Here is an 18,742-nt window from a genome sequence, read left to right on the forward strand (position 1 = left end):
AATGAATATTCAGGACTGATTTCCTTTAGGAATGATTGGTTTGATCTTGCAGTCCAAGGGACTCTCGAGGGATTTCTCAGTATGTAGAATGATATATATGGTCCTTATCACATTACAGTGGGATTGGTCACTGCAAGGGGATTGCTCTTTTTTTTTTTACTCTTTTGTGTTTTTGTTTGTTTTAATGATAACCCATACATTATTTCTGTCAAATACATCTGAAAATAATGTTTAACCAAAAAACACAGTTAGGTGCTTGCTTCAGCACATACACTAAAATTAGAACTATACCGAGAAGAGTAACATGGCTCCTGCAGGAGGGTAACATGAAAATTCATGAAGCATTCCATATTTTTCAGACTTACAGTTATGGAAAACGAAATCATGGTTATCGGAGGGAAACATGGAGAGGGATAAGTCAGGAGCATGGGATGAACATACACACGCTACCACATGTAAGATAGATAACCGACAAGGACCTACTACATAGCACAGGGAGATCTACTCAACATTCTGTATAACCTGTATGAGAAAGAATGTGAAAAAAAATGTGCATGATAAGTCACTTCAGTCTTGGTGACCCCATGGACTGTAGCCTGCCAGTCCCCTCTGTCCATGGGATTCTCCCGGCAAGGATACTGGAGTGGGTTGCCATGCCCTGGTCCGGGGGGTCTTCCTGACCCAGGGATTGAACCCTAGCTTCCCTCGTCCCCTGCATCGGCAGGCAGACTCTTTACGAGGGAGCCACCGGGGAAGCCCCTACTGATGTGTCCTGCCAGGCATCTGTAAGCCTAAGAGATGGTTGCTTCATGGCGCTGAGTTTGGGGGGTACTTTGTGTTGCTGTCATGGCAACTGGAGCAGCCGGTAAGTGAGGGAGTCAGCGTCTGACCTTGGGAGTCCCACGCCTCCTCCTGTCTCCCTCCCCGCGTCTCCTGCTCCCGCTCTCGCTATCTACTGACCCGCCAGCCTTATCAGCAGCCAGCAGCCTCCTCTCTCCCAGCCTGGGGACCTCTGACTAATCTCAAGAGCAGTCCATCTTATTTGGAAAATAAAAATTAGAATTCAAAGACAATTGTTCACCGAATGTGTAAACACCTCTCCGGGTAACAGCTGTGGTTCTTTCCACAAAGGAGAGCCTCCAGCCCCCATCCCATGCAAGAAAACCACAGAGCCAGACATAAAGTAATGAGTCCGTCTGTTCACTCCTGCCGCCCAGGCTTTTGCTCAGATCACAAAAGCTCTTCCCCGTTCTCTTCTTTTTTTAAATAAAGTCTCCAAGGATCTGAGGGCCGGGCATTGTCTTTTCTGTGCCTACCTGCTTCCCTCCAAAACAGGGAGGCTCATGCTTTCCACATCATTTAGCATTAAAAAAAAAAAAAAATGTACTTAACTCCTTCTGGGCAGGTCTAGCAGCAAATCTATGAGCCCCCAGGCTGGAGAGCCAAGTTTGGCTGAATATGGTTCTGTGTTTTCTTCCTTCTGGGCATGGGGATCAATTAAGATTCACTACAAGGAGGCAAATGAAAAAACTCAAAAGCAAAAATCCAACAATCTCAACCTAAGTTGTTAAAAAATAAATAATCATTAAAATAATAATATTATATAATAGTAGTGGGCTCCTATGGTAGGTGGCTCCAACGGTAAAGAAGCTGCTTGCAATGCAGGAGATGTGGGTTCGATCCCTGGGTCTGGAAGATCCGCGCCGCCCCCCCCCCTACACCTGGAGAAAGGAATGGCACCTCACTCCAGTATTCTTGCCTGGAGGGTCCCATGGACAGAGGAGCCTTGTGGGCTACAATCCATGGGGTGGCAAAGAGTCAGACACGACTAAGTGACTTTGACTCCTACTACTAAGAAAAAGAAGGAGAAATTCATTCCCTTCCATCATGGGAAATTTCAGGCATGGCTTGACTTTGGATGAGGCTGGATCCAGAGACCCAGGTAATAATATCATCCAGACCCGGAATCTCTGCCATCCTTGGTTTTGCCTTCTTTGTGGTCTCCTCATTTTCTGGCTTGTCTTGGGGTTCCCTGGCAACTTCACATTCCCCATATTGCTGAACCAAATGCAGAGGGAGACAGAGTTTCTCTGTCCAAGTGCTGGAAAAGAAGTCAAGGAAGGTTGGAGCCTTGTTTTCTCTGGCTGGCCCTGCTGGGGACATGGACTCCGCCATGAACCAATCACCATGACCTGGGGATGGATCTGCTGGCTCCCCTCAGGTCAAAGGCTGTGAATTTGACCGTGCAGGAGATTGGTGAGAAGGGGACCACAGGGACTGTTAGCACAGGGGAAAGAGAGGATTTGGACGGCCAGGACATAAACGGCCACCGTAGGGCAGAGTTGAAGTGTGCCGAGAAAGCAGCGCGAAATATCCACAGCGAGATCAACTTTCTCAGGGCATTCACCGGAGGTAATACAGAGACGGTCATTACACACCTTTGAAGAGATGCTGAAAACATCTATAGATGTTCATACTATATAGCACAGGGAACTATATCCAATCTCCTGGGATAAACCATATGGAAAAGACTATAGATATGCTGCATGTGTACAAAGTCACTTCAGTCGTGTCTGACTCTTTGCGACCCTGTGGACTGAGGCACACCAGGCTCCTCTATCCATGGGATTCTCCAGGCCAGAAACTGGACTGGGTTGCCACTCCCTCCTCCAGGGGACTTTCCCAACCCAGGGATCCAACCTGTATCTCTTACGTCTCCTGCACTGGGAGGCGGGTCGTTTACCAGTAGCGCCACCTGGGAAGCCCACATATAGATCAAAAAAGAATGTATGTATGTGTGTAACTGAGTCACTTTTCTGTACAGCAGAAATTAGCACAACATTGTAAGTCAATTATACTTCGATCAAAAAAAAAAGAAGGGAAAGAAAGGACTTTCCCGGTGACTCAGTGGATAAGAGTCCACCTGCCAATGCAGGGGATGTGGATTCGAACCCTGGCCCAGAAAGACTCCACGTGCCTCGGCACAATGAAGCCCATGTGCCACAACTACTGAGTCCCTTCTCTGGAGCCCTTCACCTGCAACTACTGAAGCCTGGAGCCCGTGCTTCGCACCAAGAGAAGCCGCCGCAAGGAGAAGCCCGAGCACCGCAACGGGAGGGCAGCCCCCGCTCGCCCCAACTAGAGAAAGCCCCCTCGCACCAAGGAAAATCCAGCACACCAATAAATAAATAAGCAATTTCTTTTTCAAAGTCCTGTTCCATCCTCTTGCCCACACATGGAAACAGATAATGTTATTATCTCACTTTCCAGATGAGAAAATAGAAGAACTGAGTGGTCAAGTAAGGAACCCTAGGTCACACAGTTAATAAAAGGCAGATCTGGGCCTTCAGACCCATCTCTCTCTGAGGTTAAGGCTTTTTTTTCTCTTTTAAACATTAGACTAAAGGAGTGTTTTAGGTAAGTCAGGTATGGATGGGGTTATATAGCTGCTGTCCATTCAAGAAAACCTCAGAGCAGGAATGTCTTCAAGGTCTCACCACTGCCAGCATTCAGAGCTTGCCATAGGTGTGTGGTGGGCTTCCCAGGTGGTGTTAGTGGTAAAGAACCCGCCTGCCAATGCAGGAGACATGAGAGACACGGGTTTGATCCCTGAGTCGGGAAGATCCCCTGGAGGAGGGCATAGCAACCCACTCCAGTATTCTTGCCTGGAGAATCCCGTGGACAGAGGAGCCTGGCAGGCTGCAGTTGGTAGGACCACAAAGAGTTGGATATGACTTAGCACGGATGCATAGCTACATGGTCTGGGCCCACGCCTGTGGCTTCACCTGGGTCAGACAGTCCCGGCCGAGAAGGCAGAGGCAGGACGAGAATGGAGGCCCAAACTGCATGGAGCCCCTGGCCTCCTCCCCTCAAAGAGCTCAGGGAGGCCAAGAACTGGAGGTAGGAGCAAGGCAGCACCGAGGGGAGCGGAAATGGTGACTCAGCCCCCGGTCACGATTCCCGGCTCCTGGGCCTGAGAGGTGAGTCATCACCTTGATGCCTTCAATTTTCACACTTCTGACTCGCCCCAGCCTTGCCTGGGACGCTGACGACGGAAAGCTCCCTGCCCCCCGGGCCGTGCCCCCAGACGACCTTGGGTTCAAATTCAGTCTTTGCTACTTACCAGTCAAGGGACTTTGAAAGGACTTCCCTGGTGGGCCAGTGGTTCAGAATCCATCTGCCAATGCAGGGGACACGGTTTCAATCCCTGGTCGGGGAACTAAGGTTCCACATTGCTGTTGTCCAATCACCAAGTGGTGTCAGATTCTTCGCGACCCCATGGACTGCCGCATGCCGGGTTTCCCTGTCCATCACCAGCTCCCGGAGTTTGCCCAAGTTCATGTCCACAGACCTCGGGACAACTAAGCCTGAGTGCCACAACTACTGAATCCGAAAGCCCCAGAGCGCCTGCTCCACGAGAGAAACCTGCACACCGCAACTAGGGAAAGCCTGTGCTTAGAAACGAAGACCCAGAGCCGTCAAAACAAAAGCAAAACAAAACAAAATTCAGGCTCTGCTATTTGTCGGTTAAGTGTGGCTCAGTTGTGTCCCACTCTTTTCCACCCTATGGACCGTATCCTGCCAGGCTCCTCTGCCCATGGGATTCTCCAGGCAAGAATACTGGAGTCAGTTGCCACTTCCTCCTCCAGGGGAGCTTCCCAATCCAAGGCTCAAACCCAGGTCAAAGGAACGTTGACAAATCGCTGAGCACACATTTCCCATCTGTAAACTGGAGGTGATAATGTCTGTCTCGCTAGGCTCCTTTACTTGGTTGGTATTTATTGAGCACCTACTATGTGCCAGACACAGGAGATATGATAATAAACAAAACAGACAGATTTCCTGCCCTGGTGAAGCTTACATCGTTCTGGGATAAAAATAAGAAATTATGTATGTGTAATGTAAAATCAGTTGGTTATGAATACAACGAAGAAAAATCAAATGGATGAGGCAAGAGGGGGCAAGCGGGTTGAAGAAGACAGTTTCTAGTGTTCAGCACGGGGCTTCCACATAGTAGGGCCTCAGCGAAGAAATATGAATTCTCCCTCTTGTAGCTTCAGGAAGGAAGGACCAGATGGTTTCCAGCACGGAAGGGGCTTCCCCTCCCTGGAGGCAATGCCAGGTGACAATTCCCAAGCAGCGTCCCAGGACTGGGCTGAGGATTCCCAGTCCGTGCTCAGTGGATGCCTCTGTGTGTGTGTGTGTGTGTGTGTGTGCGCGTGCATTTAATGTATTTTTAAAAAATATTTATTTATTTGGCTGCATGGAGTCTTAGTTTCGGCCTGCGGGACTTTCAGTTGCGGCCTGTGGGATCTAGTTCCCTGACTAGGGGTTGAACCCCAGACCCCGGAACTGGGAGCACAGAGTCTTAGCCATTGGACCACAAGAGAAGCCCCTAGTGTGTTTTCTTTCAATTGAGGTGAAGTTCATACAACATAAAAGTAACATCAGTCATTTAAAAGTGAACGATTCAGTGACTTTTAATACATTCAGTGTGGTACAACCATCATCTCTACTTAGTTCCAAGACATTTTTCAGCACCCTGAAGAAACCTTGTATCCCCTAAGCACTCACCCTCCATTCCTCCTCCTCCCAAGCTCCAACAAACCACTAGATTTACCACTTCCGGACATTTCACGTAAATGGAAGCTTACCATGTCTGACCTTTCGTGTCTGGTTTCTCTCACTTGTGATGTTTCTGAGGTCCACCCACATTGTGGCATGCACCAGAACTTCATTGCTCTTTATGGCAGAATGTGGCTCAGACGGTAAAGAATCCGCCTGCAATGAGGGAGACCTGGATTCGCTCCCTGGGTTGGAACGATCCCCTGGAGGAGGAAATGGCAACCCACTCCAGTGTTCTTGCCTGGAGAATCCCACGGACAGAGGAGCCTGGTGGGCTGCAGTCCACGGGGTCACGAAGAGTCAGACATGACTGAGTGACTAAGCACAGCATAGCACATTACTCCATCACAGGGACAGACACACGTGTTTATCCCTTTATCAGTTTAAGTGCATCCTTACGTTTTACACTCTAGACACATCGTGTGCCCCATCCCAGCCCTGAGAGCTGATTCCAGGAAGCTCTAAGAGGGAGCGAAGTGAGACATGGAAGGGAGAAGAATGAGTCCAGGGTGCATTAATGGGCAGGGTACCATGTTGGACTATGGGGACTCTTTCCCTGGGGCTCCCTTGAGAGACTGCATGGGGTGGGCAACCAAGCGCGTTCACCACGACTACTGAGCCTGTGCCCCACAGAGGCTGCGCTCTGCAAAAGAAGCAGCCACCGAAATGAGAAGCCTGTGCTCCGCAATAAAGAGCGGCCCCTGCTCACTGCAGCAAGAGAAAGCCTTTGTGCAGCAACTAAGACCCAGAGCAGTCAAAAAATAAAATAAATACATAAATCTTAAAAAAAAAGTAGGTGCCTCCTGCTGCTATCCGTGGCAGAATTCTTTTAGCTTTCCTCATAGCACTTAACAGTTTGTGATGATTTTATTTATTGCTTCACTGATCTATCATCTGTCTCGATGAGACTCTCAGCTGCCTGAGGACAGGGGTTCATCCTTCTGGTTCACTACTGCACTCCTAGTTCCTACTTCAGGGCTTGGCTCAGAATAGGAGCTTAATAAATATTAAGTACCCCGGGAGCATAGCTGAGTAATTAAATAAATGAACCCACCATACAAAACATACTGATGTCATATTTCTACAGTCCCAACGTATACAAATTACCCTGTTTCCAAATATTAATTAACAAAGCCTTTGGAATTTCCCTGAGGGGTTGGCCGAGGGTGCTTCCAAGTGGATGATCCAAGACGCAAATAGAGCGAAATGATTTCTTCTGGGTCACTGATGACTCAATGTCTGGGAATAGAAACATACTCCAAAACCTTTGCTGTAATTAGTCAAGGTAATTATTAGGCACGATAATTAGGCCCGAGTGTCACCAGCCAGGCTGTTTTGTAACCTCCTGAATGTAAGACCAGCACTAATTTTGCTCTAACAAGAGGATCCGTTGTGGTTTGCCACCCCCAAACTAGTTTTGCTTTTGCTGGGTGATCAAAATGTTTCTTTCAAAATACAATCTTTTCAATAATAGATGCTTTGACTCACTCACTGTCACATTCTGGGATCGTCCCTCTATTTCCCTCTGATACAACTTTTGTTTTTCTGGGTTTCTTTTTACTTTTGGCTTGGGGGTTTAAATTTTTTTTTTCTAACGAATTTCTCAATATTTTTAATTTATTTATGGCTGTGCTAGATCTTTGTTGCTGAGGGCTTTCTCTAGTTGCGGGGTGAGAGCTTATTTCGGTGGCTTCTCTTGTTGCAGAGCATGGACTCAAGAGTGAGCGCTCAGTAGCTGTGGCTCTCGGACTTAGTTGCCCCAAGACAAATGGAATCTTCCCATACTAGGGATCGAACCTGTCTCCCCTGCATTGGAAGGCAGATTCTTAACCACTGGACCACCAGGGAAGTCCTAAAAAAAATTTTTTTTTAATTGAAATATAGTTTATTTGTCATGTTTCAGGTGTATAGCAAAGTGATTCAATTAAACACACACATATTTTTTTCAGATTATTCTTCATTAAAAGTTATTACAAGATATTAAATACAGTGCCATTCTGGGGGGGTTATTTTTAGAGGTCGGTTCTGATCTCTGTACAGACTCTTCTCCTGGCTCGTTTATTGACTGAATCAGTGGCGCTGGTGGTAGAAGGGCTGCCTCCCATTGCAGGAGACAGGAGACACAGGTTCCATCCCTGGCTGGGGAAGAGCCCCGGGAGGAGGGCATGCAACTCACTCCAGTGTTCCAGCCTGGAGAATCCCATGGACCGAGGCATCTGCTGGGCTACAGTCCATGGGCGTCGCAAAGAGTCGGACACGGCTGAAGCGACTTAGAGCTACCAGGAGCAGGGCTCTGTGACCACACCTGGGATGATTGGGAAAGGAAACACTGTTCCCACCCCAAAAGAAAAGCCTTCGTATTTCGGTCAGTGTGAGGAGGGATTGCAGCATTTAACTTATTACTTTATCTTCCTCTTGACCTGTTCTCATAGCCAACATTTCCTGAGGTCTTAACTCTCTGTGAAGTACAGCCTTGACATCGCTCAATTAATCCTCAAAACAGACTTCTGAGGAAAGTACTATTAGTAGGACTATTTTTTATCATCCCCATTTTACAGATGAGGAAACTGAGGCACAGGCCTTTAGTAATTGGTCCCATATCACAATGCTGGTGGGTAAGTGATGGTTGCCGGATCTGAACCCAGGGAGCTGATATCAGAATCTGTGCTCTTAACCCACCACCAGACTCAGTGTACTAGAATTTTCGATTGTCCAGAAAAACTTTCAAGTTCTCTGACATTGTATGTTCTACATATTCACTCGATAAACATTTCGCAGTGACTCTCTGTTGGCAAGGTCTGATGGAGATGATGAGCAGGGTGTCGAGATGAGCCAGAGCAGATTCTTGCCCTAGAAGCAGGATAGTCTGGGGGAAGGATCAGGATTTTGGAGCAAGATCCTGGACTCAAATCCTGGCTTGGTCAGTAGTTGAGGTTGCCAGATTTAGCAAATAAAAATATAGGTCACCCAGTTAAATTTCAGATAAACAGTGAATGATTTTTTTAGTGTCACTATGTTACATGCCAGGTTTTGTAGTATTTTATTTGACAACCTTACGGGTGATTGCTCTGTGACCATGGGTACATGACTCAACCTCTCTGATCTCAGATTGCCTGTGTTCAAAATGAAAATACTGATCCCCATTTCACACAGTGGCTTGGAGGAGTAAAAGCACATGTTTATATAAAGTACGCAGAATGCTTCTGCTTCTCATAACTGGTCCATTTTCACAGAAAGCCCACTCCAAACTGCTCCATGCAGTAGCTGGGGTCAAAGGACTTTTAAAATTGGCTCAGGCCAAGGTGTACTGAAGATCCTTTGAGGTTCCCATGGCTCCTAGACTAAAGCCCACAGGCATCTGGATGTTTCTAAAGTCCTTCAGGCTGTAGACGGTGTTCAGGGCAAAGACCCTTCTCAAGAACCCACCCCAGAGACTAACCCCATCCATATTGTTTTTCTCGAAACCCATCTTCCCTTCCCAAAGTCTAGGGCCCAGGACAGTAAGCTCTCGATGTGAAGGAGGAGGGAAAATGCATGGGATTTAGGGTGTGAGATGTTGCAGTAATCCAGTGCAATCCCACCAGATATGTTTTGAAAATCCAAATGCCTCTTCCCTCCTCTCCATAATGGCTCCCCTAGTCCAAGCACCACAACCTCTTCCCTGCATAATCTAAATAAACTTCTTTTTAAATTTTAATTTAATTAAAAAAATTTTTTTGGCTGCGCCACACAGCATATGGGATCTTAGTTCCCAGACCAGGGATCGAACCCATGCCTTCTGCAGTGGAAGCACCCAGTCTTAACTGCTGGACTGCCAGGGAAGTCTTTCCTCTTTTGCATTTTTAATTAATTGATTTTTTTTTTTGCCCTAAAAATTTTTACATTTATTTTGGTGTACAGTTGATTGAGAGTGTTGTGTCAGATTCAAGTGTTTCAGTAAACTTCTTACTGGTCTCCCTACTTCCACACTAAAAAGTCACAAGAACAAAATTTTTAATACAAAAAAATTTTTTTTAATAGGCAAAAGTAGAGGGGAAAAAAATGAACACAATTTCAACAACAATCGGCTCATCAGCTCATGACCAATCCAGTTTTATCCACTCCCTAGACCTCTGGGATTTTTAATTTCTCCTCCCCAGGATTTTTTTTTTTTTTTTTCAGCCTCAAGGACAGGAAAATGTGAGTTTTCATCAGTTCCCTTGCAAATGTATTGCTTATTATGGCACCAGCTTTATTCCAAAATTTCTTCAGGGATTTGCTTTTGAATCCAAAGTTTTGATACTCAACACCAAAGTTTAGAGATCTTTTTTTTAAAAAAAAGTCTCTCTTCTGCAAATCTTGCAAATCAAAATACTTGGCTTTCAAGTTTATTGTCTCCACCATGAATTTCAAAAGCCTACTTAGGAACTCATAAAAGCCAAGAATTTGGCTCTTTGGAGCTTTCTTTTTTAAAAAATTGGTTTGGGTCAAGCTTCTCCTCCAAGGAATGTATCCAGGATGATTCAGGACTCAGCCTCAATACTTGGTTTTGTGGAGAGTCACAGGATTGCTTTTAAAAAGGGAACAAACATAGCATTGCTGTCTGTGCAGAAAATGTTACCCAGGGCTATTTTTATTGTCGTTAAAATAATGATTTCAGTGAATTTAAATGATTTCTCAGAATACTCACAGATGTGAGGCCCATTACCCTGTTTTTCCAAATAGTTAAGCTCTTCGAGTACCATGTCTCCTACTAAAAACTTTCACAAGACCCTAACTTCCAAGCTTAGGGGTGGTCATTTTCTTTTTAATATGTCAATATCCTGGGTGTTTCTACAAGACAAGCTTGCTTCTCAGGACTTTGCACAGTGCCCCCTTGAAAACCAGTGTTCTGGGTATCGTCTAGCATCCCTTGTCTTTTGAAAATACTGTTTAGCTTTGCGTCATCTGATTTCCTTGGTCATAAGCATTGGCGTTAATGTTGAAGTTAGTCATATGTTTACACACACACAAAAAAAGTCAGAGTTTTCTTTTTAGGCAAATCTACTGAAGTCTCCCAATATTTTTCAAGCCAAAAATCGCCCAGAATCAGATCTTACCCCGAAAGGATAATTCAGGCCCGGACGTGATACAGGCAAACCAAAGGGGAAGGAAGGAGGGTTAGTGGTGAAAACCACTTACTGAGAATAGAATCACCGATGTTTATCCTGAGCTCAGCCAACAGCTTCCCTGGTGACCCGATATGCCAATGGTAGGTTCAGTTACCAAGTGGGCAGTTTTCCTAAAGACAAAATCAGAATGCACTGAGTCCTTAAAGCCAGAGGCAAGAACACTTGTGTTTTCTTAAAGTGGCCCAAATTATCACCATTGGGTATGCCTTGATCATTTTTTTCTTAGTAAAATTTTTGAAACTTTTTATTGTGTATTGGGGTATAGCTGATTAATGATGTTGTATAGTTTCAGGTGAACAATGAAGGGATTCAGCCATATATATATACATGTATCCATTCTCCCCTCTCATCCAGGCTGCCATATAACATTGAGCAGAGTCTCACGTGCTATACAGCAGGTCTTTGTGGTTATGAATTTTAAAAACAGCAGTGTGTACATGTCCATTCCCAAACTCCCCAACTTTTAATTTTGCAACTCTTAGATCTACAGCAAAGTTGCAAAGATAGTATAGATTCCCCATCTGCCCCCCACCCGCTTCCCCCTATGGTTTTCCTGTATTATAAACATCTCACAATGTTCCCATATATATGTTACAATGAATAAACCAACAGTGACATATTTTTCACTAACCGCGGTGTTCAGATTTCCTTGCTGCTGCTAAGTCACTTCAGTCGTGTCCGACTCTGTGTGACCCCATAGACGGCAGGCAGCCCACCAGGCTCCGCCGTCCCTGGGATTCTCCAGGCAAGAACACTGGAGTGGGTTGCCATTTATTTCTCCAATGCGTGAAAGTGAAGTTGCTCAGTTGTGTCCGACTCTTCGCGACCTCATGGACTGCAGCCCACCAGACTCCTCCATCCATAGGATTCTCCAGGCGAGAGTACTGGAGTGGGTTGCCATTGCCTTCTCCTAATTTTTACCAAATGCACTTTTCCTGGCCCAGAATCCCATCCAGGACACCACATGATCACATGGACTCACCATGACTTCCTAGACACCTCTTGGTTGTGACAGACTTTTTTGTTTTTGTTCTTTTCCAATTGAGTTGCAATTCACATACTACAATATCCATTCTTTCAAAGTGTACACTTCAGTTTTAACATTCAAAAATTGGGCAGTCATCCCTACTAATTACTGAATGTTTTCTTCACCTCTGTAAGAAACCACACACTCAGGGGACTTCCTTTATGGCCCAGTGGTTAAGACTTCGCATTTCTACCACAGAGGGTGCAGGTTGGATCCCTGGTCATGGAACTAAGATCCTACAAGCTGCACTGCGTGGCCAAAAAAAAAAAAAAGTAATGAGTAAATGAGGCTGTATTTGTGAAAAAAGAAATCATAAAGAAAAAAAGGTACTATATTTAAAAAAGAAACCACACACCCACGTAGCACTCATTCCCCACAACCACAACCCCCGGCTCCCAGCAACTGCTAATCTACTTTCTGTCTTTATGGTTTTGCCTATTCCGGAAATTTTGTATAAATAGAATCATACAACAGGTGGCCTTTTGTGTCTAACTTCTTTCACTGAGACAGTGTCTCCAAGGTTTATCCATGTTGCAGCAGGCATCAGCCCTTTGTTCATTTTTCATGACTGAATATTATTCCACTGAGTGGATATAGCTTATTTTGTTTGTCGATTTATCAGTGATGGACATACTCACTTACGGCTACTATGACTTCCCTTAATCATTTTAAGGAGTACTGCTTAGGTATTTTGTAGAATGTCCATGTGTTTCTCATGAGGATGCTACAGTTATGAGGAGGAAAATCATGAAGGAAAAGTACCTTCTCATGGCCCACATTGAAGGTATATGCTACCAGAAGGATTTTTCACTCATTTTTTAAAAAAATTTTTAAATTTTTTGGTTGCTCAGTTTGACATGTGGGGTGGTAGTTTCCTGACCAGGGATCAAACCCATGTCCCCTGCAGTGGAATCTGAGTCTTAACCACTGGACTGCCAGGGAAGTCCCTATGATTTTTCACTCTTGATGTGAATTTGCTCACCTGGTGGAGATAGTGACTGTCAGATTTCCACACTGTCAAGTGCTCTAATTTTAATAGACTGTTGCATTGCTTTCCTCTTCACTCTGGCTGTGTGGTTGTAATCCTAAGATTAATTTTTGCTGCATAGCTCTATTCAAAGAAAGGCTAGTTTTAATTTATTTGGTTTAAATTCATGCTTTAAAGACAGACCTTTTATTTTTTCACATCAAAGACATTGAATTACATTAAAACATCACACTGAAAAAATATAGATCACATTGAAGTGATTTGCAGAGATTTTCAAGCAAATATTTAATATCCAGTGTTGCAAGGGATGTAGAGAAGTAGACATTTCATAGGCTGTCCAGAGTAAGAGCAGAGATGGGGAAGAAATTTGGCATTTCATACCCACATAATTAAAATGTGCCTCCTGAATACATCAGTTCTATGTTTAGAAATTTACATGAAGAAAGTAAATATGTATGCAAAGATTTGACCAGCATAAGTGAAAAAATCTCAACTCAAGTATGGTGTTATTTGGAGGAACCAAAAATTGAAAATAACCTAAGTGCCCCAAATACGAAAGTGAAAGTTGCTCTTTGCGACCCCATGGACTATATAGTCCAGGGAATTCTCTAGGCCAGTATACTGGATTGGGTAACCTTTCCCTTCTCCAGGAGATCTTCCCAACCCAGGAATCAAACCCAGGTCTCCCGCATTGCAGGCGGATTCTTTACCAGCCGAGCCACCAGGGAAACCCAAGAATACTGGAGTGGGTAGCCTATCCCTTCTCCAGCGGATCTTCCTGACTCCGGAATCAAACTGGGGTCTCCTGCATTGCAGGTGGATTCTGGAAATTAGCTGTAAAACCAATGATGTAATGCCTCAATCCAACACCGACCAGGTGGTCCAGTGGTTAAAACTCTAAGCTTCCACTGCAGGGGACACAGGTTCAATCCCGGTCAGGAAACTAAGATCCCACACAGCAAATAGTGTGGCTAAAATAAATAAATACATATGTGCTTAAAATTTTTAAAAAGGACGTAAAAGTGTGAGAAGTTAATCACAATTTATTTTGAGTGGAAGAAGAGGTGAAAAACTGTGTGGATAAGAAAATTCTAATTTTGTAAAACCAATGTATATATGTATATGCCTAGAAAAAATACTGGAAGGATATATATGAAGATGTTACATTCGTTTTTTGAGTTGTGGGCCAAGAGTATGATTTTTCCCCATTTATTTGTATTTTTATATCTCCCACAATGAATATGTTTTATTTTTTAATAAGAAAAATTATAATTTTTAAAGTTATTTTTTATTTACTCCATTAAATGATGTAATTTCTGTGCATTTAGTCCTTGAAGCATGGCTTCCCTCATAGCTCAGTGGTAAAGAATCTGCCTGCAATGCAGGAGACACAGGGGACGTGGGTTCAATCCCTGGGTTGGGAAGATCCTCTGGAGAAGGAATTAGCGACCTGCTCCAGTATTCTTGCTTGAGACATCCTATGGACAGAAGGAGCCTGGCAGACTAGAATCTATAGGGTCGCAAAGAGGCAGACGAGACTGAGCAACTAAGCTCGACAGAGCCATTCAAGGGAATTTTAGAAAGACATCTGATACATAATCGTATCATCACACCAGACCAATCCCAGGCTGCTGCTTCTGTTCTGTATCAGCCAGGGTCCCTGCACCAGAGAGGTGACCTCTCAGATTGGATAGTTTGAGGAGACAGCAGCACCGGGAATCAGGTACTCTGGGGCCAAGGACAGCTAAGCTCTCCCTCCTGCGCTGGGAAGGCGAACAGAGGGAGTGGTTACCCGCAGTCAGACTGGGTAGCCTTAGGGAGAAAGCTGGGGTCCAGGCAGGCCAGGCTGCTGCAACCCCGCAGGTGAGGAGCTGGGAGACGAAGTACCGGGGTTCGTGTCCCACCCTCTGCTCTCTTCTTGGGCTCCCATTGGCTAAACTGTTGGAGATGCGCGGGCACCCATCAATGTGGGCATGAGCGCTCAACTTGTCCAACTTCCAGGAGCTGGGAGCTGAGAGACGCGGCAGAGTGGACCTGGAGGGGTGGCCAGAGGACAGCCACGTGAGCTTGGATGAGTTGTTTAACCTCTGCACAATGATACGAAAATATCTGGTCTTCATCCCTGCTTCCAAGCACAGAGCTTCTAAAACCCTTGGAATTTCCTCAGTGAAGGGGCGGAGGGGGCGGTCTTCTGCTCTTCACAAGAAAGTGTTAGCTGCTCAGCCGACTCCAGCTCTTTGTGATCCTATGCACTGTAGAGCCCTCCAGCCTCCTCTGTCCGTGGGATTTCCCAGGCAAGAATACTGGAGTGGGTTGTCATCCCCTCCCCCAGGGATCGAAGCTGCCTCTCCTGTATTGCAGGCCGATTCTTTACCGTCTGAGCCGGGGAATTCACAAGAAGCCCCTTTCAGTCATACCTGGGTTTATGTTCATGAGCAACATAAAGCGTTGCTTTAGTGAGGGGCCCCTTGGACAGCCTCGGTATGGGGCTGATCACCAGAAGATCACGTGACAGGAGGCTTAGCACTCAGCCTCAGCCACTGACCTCTAAAAAGGGTTGGGGGAAGGGACTGAAGACTTCAGCTCTATCAAAAGTCTTGAATGGTACCCTCTTTCCCTCCCTCCGCTGAAAGAAACCAGCTGCCAGTTTTTCAGCCACCCACGGAGAGTGGGGGGGGGGTGTTAATTAACATAATTATCACCCAAACTGCTTCCTTTCCCGAAGGGGATTACATTGGGATACTCTTTGTAATTCCTCCCTTCATATCCCTCCCCACCCTCCCCCACATTCCCAGCAACCTTTAATCTGTTTTCTGTGACTATAGATTAGCTGGCATTTTTTTTTAATAACTTTATGTCAAGGAAATGAATCATAAAACACGTACTCTCTGTGTCTGGTTTCTTTCACTCAGCACAATTATTCTGAGACTCATCTGCGTCATATTGTGCAACAATAGTCCACCCTTATCGCCGTGGACCACTGGGTCCACGGTATGAATGTATCCCAGTCCGTGTATCTTTCACCTGTTGATGGACATTCAGGTTGCCTCCAATTTTTGTCTGTTACACATAGACCTGGTATGAACTTTCGTGTATAAATGTGCACGCAGGCTTTCTTTTCTGATAAATATCTGGGAGTACCGTGGCTGAGTCTTAACCCTAAGCATATGCTGAATTTCAGAGGAAACTTTAAAAAATTGTTTTTTAAAAGGATTACACAGGTTTACATCCCCGTGCATGCCAAGTCACTTCAGTCGTGTCAGACTCTTTGTGACCCCATGGACTGTAGCCCTCCCTGCTCCTCTGTCCATGGGATTTCCCAGGCAAGAATACTGGACTGGGTCACCATGCCCTCCTCGGTTTATAGCCCCGTGAGCGCTCTAACAGAATGGTTAACAACCAGCGCACACGAATACACTCAATGCCAAAGGTCCCTATCGCTGTTAAAACGCAGCCACCAGCCCCCTTCACAAATGCCCCCTGGGATGGGGCAGTGCTGTCACCACGGAGACCCACTGGACCAGAGGCTCTTTGGTCCCAGGGGAAGGCAAGGATCTGCTGCCATTTAGGAGCCAGGAAAGGAAAGTCGTGAACCCCCATACTCCTGAGCTGAACTCGCGGTAGCTGAGGGCCAAGATGATAACAAGAGGGAGAGGTAATTGCCAGCAGCACATCTTGGCTTGGCCTCGCCTTCTGTGGTTCTTCAGTATCTGAAAAGACCGAGATGCTCTTTGTTTAAAGAACTAAGGTTGACACGCAGTGGAGAAGCCCAAGTGGTGATTAGAGCCTAGAGTCAGCTGACCCATTTGTTTTTTATTCTTAATTTTTGTCTTTGGCCCTGGAGCCTCTCAGAGCCTCCCTGGGGTAAAAATAAATGGTGTTTGGTAATCCTGAGCTGAAAGGTGGTATTTAAGTCAAAAGTATACCAGAACTCAGCTAATTTGCACTAATTGCCTACACCAGCCACGGATCAGCCAGAAGGGAAAAACATCAGATGATGCAACCACAAACACGCATTGCTCCCACCCCAAACACTATTTTCATTTCTGAAACCTTCACCCCTAGCCCCCCTACCACACTGGAGAGGGCCTCAGAATCCCCTGAAGGCTCATTAAGAGGTAGAACTGGCCTGGTCCCACCCCCTTGCAATTCTGATTTTTTATGTTGAAGAGGTGCCTGAGAGTTTTCATTTCTGACAAGTTCTCGGGTAGTGATGCTTCTGCTTCTGCTGCAGGGGTCACCCTCTGAGACCCACCTCCCGACTGAAACTCTTTTTTGTCAACAGGAAGTCCAACCATGGCAGTGATTTTCAACCAGAGTGATTCCCCACTCCCCCGCCCTCAGGAGACAAAACCCAGAGAGATTTTTGGTTGTCATAACTAACGGGTGCGGGGGGTGGGGTAGGGGTGGCACTGCTTGACATCTAGTGGCTAGAAGCCAGGGAAACTCAATTTCCTATAATGCATAGCACCGCCCTAAATTATTAGAAATCAATTACAAATAATGATTTGACCCCCGATGTTAATAGTGCCAAGGCTCAGAAACCCTGAACTGTATAGGAGAATGCTCAAATAAATTAGAAAATACCGACAAGGGATAAATATTATGCAGCCATTAAGAATCCTTCTACTAAGCCCCCATGCACCGCAACCATGGAATGGAATGTACTTGCGCGGTTGGTCGCTCAATCGTGTCCAACTCTTTGCAACCCCATGGACTCCTCTGTCCAGGCAAGAATACTGGAGTGAGTTGTCATGCCCTCCTCCAGGGGAACTTACCAACCCAGCCATCGAACTTACTTAGAATTGCTAAAAAAAAGTCATCTGAGGACACCCCCAGCAGTCCAGTGGTTAAGACTCCATGCTTCCACTTCAGGGGGCGTGGGTCCAATCCCTAGTCAGGGAACTAAGATCCCACATGCCACGTGGTGGCCACACAGGCACACCCCCCCCCCAAATAATTTAACATGAGACACTCAATAGAATTGAGACACTCAATGGAATTGAAATCATATGTTCACACAAAAACTTGTACGCAAATATTCATAGCAGCAGCATTATTCATAATAACCCCAAAGTGGAAACAATCCAAATATCCACCAATGGACGAAGGAATAAATAAAATGTGGTCTCTCCAGACAATGGAATATTATTCAGTCATAAAAATGTGAAGTAGTGATACATGTTATAACACGGATGAACCTTGGAAACATTGTGTGCTAAGTCGATTCAGTCATGTCTGACTCTTTGTGACCCCATGTACTATAGCCCGCCAGGCTCCTCTGTCCATGGGATTCTTCAGGCAAGAATACTGGAGTGGGTTGCCATGCCCTCCTCCGGGGCATCTTTCCGACCCAGGGATCGAACCCCAGTCTCCCGTGTCTCCTGCATTGGCAGGTGGGTTCTTTACCATAAGCGCTACCTGGGGAGCCACTGAAAACATTAAGGTAAAGAAAGAAACCAGGCACAAAAGGTCACATATTGTATGATGATCCTTCTTCTAGGAAATGTCCAGAATAGGCAAATCGAGAGACAGAAAGTAGATTGGTGGTTGCCAGGGGCTCGGGGGGAGGGAGTGAATTGGAAGTGAGTGCTCATGAGCACGTGGTTTCTTCTAAGGGTCATGAAAATGTTCTGGAATTAGATGGTGGTGACGGTTGTACAATATAGTGAATATACTAGAACCACTGAACTGTACACATTGGTGGAGTTAATGGTCTGTGAATTAGATCTCAATAAAAAGTTAATTTTCAGAAGGTGCCCTTTGTCCTAGTGTGCCAATAGGCTGGAAATGTTTGGGCTGGCTGAGGTCTGCAAAACAAGGCTTGTAGGGTTTCATCTTGGTGACCTGGAGTTGGGATGGGGGACAGGTGGTGCCTGGAAAAGACCAGAAGTTTCTATACAGGATACACACTCAGAGTGGCAGACCCCACTGCCACCTGCCTGTATCTCC

At 45.6% G+C, this 18,742-nt stretch overlaps 1 non-coding gene across 1 annotated transcript; it reads left to right on the forward strand.

Moving 5' to 3' along the window:
* Positions 1-252: 252 nt before the first annotated feature.
* On the forward strand, positions 253-356 carry LOC122702337. Its single transcript, XR_006343212.1, has one exon. It is a non-coding gene; the product is annotated as a U6 spliceosomal RNA (small nuclear RNA).
* The last annotated feature ends 18,386 nt before the right edge of the window (positions 357-18,742 follow it).

Source organism: Cervus elaphus, chromosome 10 (genome assembly GCF_910594005.1).
Source record: "Cervus elaphus chromosome 10, mCerEla1.1, whole genome shotgun sequence".
In the NCBI taxonomy this organism is placed as follows: Eukaryota; Metazoa; Chordata; class Mammalia; order Artiodactyla; family Cervidae; genus Cervus; species Cervus elaphus.